Source organism: Schistocerca americana, chromosome 2, assembly GCF_021461395.2.
Source record: "Schistocerca americana isolate TAMUIC-IGC-003095 chromosome 2, iqSchAmer2.1, whole genome shotgun sequence".
NCBI classification, from domain to species: Eukaryota; Metazoa; Arthropoda; class Insecta; order Orthoptera; family Acrididae; genus Schistocerca; species Schistocerca americana.
This window is the reverse complement of record NC_060120.1, coordinates 529,796,679-529,804,396: the sequence shown is the minus strand read 5'-3', so window position 1 is coordinate 529,804,396 and position 7,718 is coordinate 529,796,679.

Genomic DNA, 7,718 nt, shown 5'->3' with positions numbered 1-7,718 from the left:
AGTGCAACTGGGAATATCCAGACGCTCCGTTCAACGCATTCTTAAAAGAGACCTCCATATGTACCCATACAAGATGACCTGTGCACAGAAGCTCACTGAAGAACACAAGCAGCAGAGACTACGGTTTGCTCAGTGGGCGGAGGATAGGGAAGAAACTCTCAACAACGTTTGGTTTTCAGACGAGGCGCATTTTCATTTAGACGGTGTGGTTAACAAACAAAATGTACGCTTTTGGGCCACTGAAAACCCACAAGTGCTTCATGAACGACAACATTATGCTCCGAGGATTACAGCGTGGGCAGCAATTTCCAGTAACGGACTTAATGGACCCGTTTTCTTTGAAGAAACTGTGAACAGCGAGCGTTATTAGAGCATGCTTCGCAATAGCTTCATTCCACAGCTTCTTGCTACTGCCTTGCCCTTAAACACGCAGTGGTTCATTCAAGATGAAGCAAGGCCATATACTGCAAACACTGTGTTGGAGTTTTTAGACGAGCATTTCGACATGCGGATCATTTCGCTCAGGTTTCCACGTCGCTTCAATGACGCACAAAATTGGCACCCCAATAGTCCAGACCTCAATCCATGTGACTTTTTTCTTTGGGGGTACCCAAAGGAAAAATTTTTCCCGAAACTTCCACGTGATTTAATGGAGCTCAGAAGACTTATTCTTCAAGCTTGCAGTGAAATTACGGAAGACATGTGCCGTAGGGTGATCACTAACTTCAGTGTTCGTTTGAAGGAAGTTAGGAAACGAAATGGTGGACATATTGAGCATGTGCTGAGTTAGAACAAATCTCCATGGACAGCTATTCATTGTAGTATATGTTCCTTTCAGATTGTATTGATAATAAAGTTTATATTCAAAAACAAAATGGTAACACTTTTCGTGGGCCACCCTGTAATTATAAGGACATATTCGTCTGGGTCAACTTGAATGGAGCCCATTTAGGCATGAGCCAAACGGCATTGACCGGATCTAAGCTAGGCGTAATGGCGTGGACCTACGCAAGCGGGCTCGACGTTGTGAAACGGACATTCGCAGAACTGTCATAAAGGTCCTCTTTTGGGATGTTCTTCAAGTCGCGCGTCACATTGGTTTGAATGTCGGTTATGTGCTGGGCTGTCTGGCTAGTCAGTGACAGCAAAGACCTTTGGCACACGGCGTACGCGATGTTTGCAGCAACAACGCTACAAGAAACATGCTGGGGCGCGTATAAATACTGTCCGTCCCGCCAGGTTGGTCGTCTTTCGAACTGGCGAGTCCGAGAGTCGCCATCCATCACAGTGTCGGCTTCCGCCGTGACGTCACACCACTCCATCCTCATCTTGACGGGAGCACCTGCCAGGGGGGCTAGCCGCTGACTAATGGATCGGGGGTTGAACTGACGCACGCCGTGCCACTGGGGCACCTGCTCAGCGCGGCCCATTCTTGGCGTAGTTAACATCCGTAGCCGGCTGCCGAACTACGTCATCGCAGACATGGCAGGCTGACACGGCCGTCCGTCACCACCAGTAAGAGACCTGCCGCCACGTGGAAAGTCAGTAACACAGGGCACTCCATTTGTCATCGACAAACTACAATTTCCAAATTATCTGTGGGACCAGTATGGAAGATAATGAAAATACCACAATATGAAAATTTTATGAATTTCTTAATCTCAGGATTAAAAATAGCATCAAAAAACATGTGCTGAACTTCGGCAACCAGGTAGGTGCACAAACTGTTTAACAACAACAAATTGGCAAGCTTGTATGAACATCGAAACGCAGCAACACTAGGACGAACGAAGCTTCTGTCTAGACGGAGTTGGTCTCCTAGCCACAATGAACTGTACTAAGTGTCAAATGATTTCCCCATTTCATTGTTCAATTAACTACGCTATTTCGTAAAATAATAATAAAATTTTGTTAAAAGAAGCTACTTAGAGGCCTGTGTCAGACTGCCGTGTCAATCCTGACGTAGTTAGTCCATCGGCCAGGGGTGCAGAGCACGCAAGATCACGCCACGCCTGGGCCGTACTGAGTAGAACTCGCGATATTTTTAAAAATATCGAGAATCCAGTAATTGATGTTTAAAAAGTAATATTACCGTCTCTCAGTATATCGAAAGTAATGTCTATACATCGATGGAAAAGATATCGACATACTGGCCCATAAAATATCGGCTGCACAGTCTAAATATACTGCCTTTTTAGAGCTGTATTTTTAGGTATGAGTTTATTATTAGATATTCTGTACATCAGCAAGCTAGCAGCCTGCTTGTTCTCCTTAGAGCAAGAATTGAAAGGAAAACGATGCATGTTCACGCTTGGCGATGACCACTTTGCTAGCAATAGTAACTGCATGTAAGAGGCACGATAAAATGTGTTGGATAGGTCCATCGTTCGGTTTCGTCATACACCGGATTTGTCCGGAACGCTTGGTGTCGACTTCCCTGTTTTTCATGTCTGCAAACGCCAAAGAACTAGCTATCGTAGTGTCAAAATTGCTTGGTGAAGTTAAACGCTGCAGTCTCTGTCGGTAGCGCCGAGCGCCGATTGCGTCAGCATTTCCCCTCATACGTGTCCGCAAACCGCAAAGATCAATCTTCTCGCTTAGATTCTTATTCATCATTTTCAGCAACTGTTCCTGAAGAATTCCGATGGGAAGAAATAGAACACTAAGCTGGCCGGTGTGGCCGTGCGGTTCTAGGCGCTTCAGTCTGGATCCGCGTGACCGCTACGGTCGCAGGTTCGAATCCAGCCTCGGGCATGGATGTGTGTGATGTCCTTAGGTTAATTAGGTTTAAGTAGTTCTAAGTTCTAGGGGACTGATGACCATAGATGCCAAGTCCCATAGTGCTCAGAGCCAAATAGCATTAAAAATTGTTTTTTAACGCAACTAATTTGCTAGTACTTCACATCGGAAATCTTGTTATTCCATTCAAACTGCCATTCGCCACTGCAACCGGATTACTTCTTTCTGCAACCTGTACTTGCTTCGCACAGTGAAAGACTGGACGTGATGAAAGCTCAAAAAGTAGTAAGACTCCTTCACACTGTGAAAGTAAAATCATGTTCTACTACAATTCCAAAAGAACAGTTTCAAATATTTACTGAAAATCGCGAGGAAGATATTATATAAAATAAAAATATCGGCTCCCGATATTGCCTTTTCGACATCGATATATCGGTGAAGAATATATCGCCGATATATTTTATCAACAGTCCTAGTGCTGAGCATAGAAGGCGGTGGCCTACTTCCTACAACACTTCACCGCAGGGCTCCGTGGGCCGAGGAAAGCGTCGGAATTTCAGTGAAGTTGAATGCTGTTCTATACACGAGTATTGCCGCTGAAGGTGGACAGTGTGCGAAGCCCTACAGTGTCGACCTTTTGGTTTTGTTCACTCCCAACCGTGGTACTGTTCTTTTTTCAGAGGCCCAATTCTACCCAGGGAACGTCTGCATATCTGACACAGCAAAGTGCGGCAGAACGACGGCGGCCATGCGGCAAGGATGCACGCAAAGCGCGGGCAGTACCGCGACTCACGGGAAAGATGAGCGTTCGCTTTGATCGATTAGGGCATGCGTCAGCAGACCCAAATAAGGATGGCCGCTGGCGAAGGCCTTACTCAGCTTGTGAGCGGCCAGTCGCGTGTCTGTCCTGAGAGAGCTCGCCGTCCTGAAGCACCGGCTCTTCGCTTCAATGTCTTTCTCTCTCTCTCTCTCTCTCTCTCTCTCTCTCTCACACACACACACACACACACACACACCTTCACACCTTCTCTTCTCTTCAGTGTCTCACGAACATACTTTACCTTGAATTGCTGCTCGAGGTAACGGTGATATTTTGCCTCGTCTCCTGTTACGGGCATTTGCATCACCGATGAGTGGTTTTGCAATCACATCTCGCCCCGAATTTCAGCACCATGAACACACACTGCACACACTTTCGCCTACTTTGTGACTTGAAGGAAGCTGTTTTTATTCTTTTAGGGCATGTGTTAATAAAACTTCGATACGGTGCCTCTTGAAACACTTAAAACTTCGGCTCCCCTGAATACGCAGGTACCCATCATGCGGGCACCAACAAATTGCCCATGTTCGAAGTCACTTAGCTGTGACATGATGCCCTCAAAACTACACAGAGCACTGTTCCGGCCACGACTGACACTTGCGACGTATTGATGGACTGCACGGGTGCTGTTCTTGGTCAGATACAACAGCGCCATTTGCAGCCTTGGCGAACATCTGCATATATGTTCATACGTGCATTTCTCAGGGTTTCCAGAATGACATTTTCACTCTGCAGCGGAGTTTGCGCTGATATGGAACTTCCTGGCAGATTAAAACTGTGTGCCGGACCGAGACTCGAACTCGGGACCTTTTCCTTTCGCAGGCAAGTGCTCTACCATCTGAGCTATCCAAGCACTACTCACGACCCGTCCCCTCAGCTTTACTTCCGCCAGTATCTCGTCTCCCACGTTCCAAACTTCACAGAAACTCTCCTACGAACCTTGAAGAACTACCACTCCTGGAAGAAAGGTAGGAGGCGAAGTACTGGAGGAACTACAGCTGTGAGGACAGGTCGTGAGTCGTGTTTAGGTAGCTCAGATAGTAGAGCACTTGTCCGCGTAATGCAAAGGTCCCGTATTCGAGTCTCGGCCCGGCACACTGTTTTAATCTGCCAGGATGTTTCATTTCTCAGGTTGTTCCCATGTTTTTGCCCAACATCTGTACACCATGTGTATCTACTAGTTTACTGCACATCTGTTACATCCTTTGTCAGCATTTCCGAGCTAATCCCCTTTTGGTCCCTCTGACCTACTAGAGCGTCGATGGCTTTGCAATAAGTCATGGGAAACAGAGTAGTTAAAAGAGTTTTAAAAAGCAATGAAGGTTAGCGAGTCATTCTGGACGACACAGAGAAAGTGCGAGAACGCAATACACCGAAGTATTTTTTCAAATTGTCTTGATGTTGATCGAAGCGTTATTTTGACTGGATTACTGCATGATGCAACTCCCAACGCTATACCCTCTTGTGCAAGCCTCTTCACAGCTGTGTGACTACTAAAACCTACATCAATTTGAACCTGCTTACTGCATTTATGCATTGGTCCCTCTGTACAATTATAAACCCCCTCATTTACCTCCGTTACGACACTGATGATTCCTTGATATCTCACGGTGTTTCCTAACAAACGAGCCCATTTTTTTGTAAAGTTGTGCCATAACTTCCCTTTGTTTGCGCTTGATTCAGTGCCTCTTGATTAGTTAACCGATTGACCCATCTAATTTTCAACATCCTCCTGTACCGCGACATTTCAAAAGCATCTACTCCATTATTTTCTTGTCTCCACTGTTTATCGTCCAAGTTTCATTTCCATGCTCCAGACACATCTCTGAAGGAAATACTTCCTAAATTTTAAATTTGTGTTTTAAATTAACAATTTTTTTCAAACAAGTTTTTCTTGCTATTTCCAATCTCCATTTTATATCTTATCTACTTTTGTCATAAGACATTTTGCTGCTCAAGTAGCAAAACTCAGCTAGTACGTTTAGTCTTTCATTTCCTAATAAATTCCCTCAAAATCACTTAATTTTATGAGACTACATTATCCGTACAATTCTTGATATTCATCTTATGACCATTTTCAAGGCACGATACATTTCGTTCAGCTGACTTTTCAGTCTTTTTGCCGTCTCTGACACAGTTAGAAAGTCACCGGCAAGGTTAAAGACTTTTATTTCTTCTTCATGAAGTTTACCCTCCTGCTTTCCTTCACAGCTGTTCGATATACTAACCGAATAATATCGTGGATAGGGCACAACCCTGTATCCTTCCCTCCTCAGCTACGGCTTCCCTTTCATGTCCTTCGACTGCAGTCTGGTTCCGGTAAGAGTTGCAGTTAACATTTGGCTCTCCGTATTTTTATACCTTTAAAATGTCAGAGTGTATTCCACTCAGCACTGTAAACAACGCTCTCAAACTCTACATGAGATGTAAACGTGAGTTTACCATTGTTCTCGCTCTCACCTGTTCCCAGAACCATCATAGCAAGAACATTTGGGCTAATGATGGAGTTTAGTTTTTTACTTCCTTTTCTTACAGTTGTATTAAGTAAATAGTCACTGAATAAACTGTTGAAAGAAATTGCACCATCCTGTCCGATTTTTATGGAAGTATTAGTTGAGAAAAATGCGCAAAGACATTAGCGTGCCATATAGTTGGAGAGAAGATGCTAGCTGAATAAAATGACCAGACATTTTTCGAAACTTTTGAAACTATGTAATGGCCTTTGCATTGTGAAAACACGATTACAACTGGGGTTGTAGATCCTAGAGGTAGAAATAAAAAATACTTCCATTTTGCGAAAAAGGGCATTAAATCCCAACTGTGAAGACTAGCCAAATGGAAAAAATTGCATCTGTTATGTAGACGCAGACAGACGTACAATCAATAGGAATCAGAATGACCAAAAGGCACATCTTTGTGGCAACATTTGCGCCGATAAACCGGCGGTCACACTGGTGAATATTCATGCACAGCAATTGAATCTGTCGGCATATTCATGCTCTGTTTCAGCTCTGGATCCACCCGAACACCACCTGTTTCCAGCGTGAAATGTAATTCAAACAGAAGAGGACACAATTGCGTACGATGTCACGCTGCTGTGGAAAACCGTTACGCCGAACTAAGCAGAGCGCTGAATTTAAAACTGTATGAACACTACTGAGGAAACCGCTGATGTTACAGGTGATTTAAGTAAGTTTGTATTGTTTTGTTTTACTGCATTGGCAAAAATTAGGAAAACTTTACAGACATTATGTTCAATGTGCTAGTTTGGTGTTTTCTTTCAGATATTTCAAAAGCTTTCAGTGCAAGTACTGTCTACAACGGGGATTCTCATATTGAATTACTTTCACCTGTGGGAAGTAATGGAGATAGAATGAAACACGGTTTCCAATAGCATGAACTAATGCTGTTGATATTTGTATGCTATTGAATTTCTGTGTTTCTACCAAACGATCGTAAATAATAGCGTTAAGTTAATTTGTCTTTCTAACAGAGGTAAAACAGGGCTCTAGTATACGATGTAAAATTATGATAAAACTAACGACTATGTAGGTAATAATAGGGACAAAGTAACAGTAAGAACAGTGTGTCTGCGTAAAGCGATAGAGTGATATTGCCACCACGCACTAAATTAACAAAGCGTAATAATTAATCGGGTACGAAAAAATGACGCCGCTCATAGAGAACCTTACGTGAAATCGTTAAGGTCGGTGGTCTCTTTTGGCTTTCGGGAGGAGTAGGCTAAGTGCTTGCACCTGGTTTTCTCCTCTGCCCCTTTTCTTCCATTAACAACAGAAATACGGTACTACTCGTCAAGTGCTCTCACACTCCCCGACATTAAAAGTTAACGTGAACCCACAAACACTCACATTACACAAACGAAAGCTATCAACGTGAGCGAAGAAAGAAAACCTTCCCAATTAGGCAACTGAACCATGACCGTTCACACTATAGTCATACATTTATAATTGGATACTTTGCAAAACAGACGCAGCTGCTTCATGTAAACAAGTAAACATTATCAGCAAAGGTCTCGTGGGAGTATAACAATGTAGCATAAGAATACTCGTCTTGTTGAATAAAAACCTGTATGATGTTCGTGATTTAATAGCAGATTTGGCCCACATGCCTCAATTTCTGAATTAAGCATATCATTTAA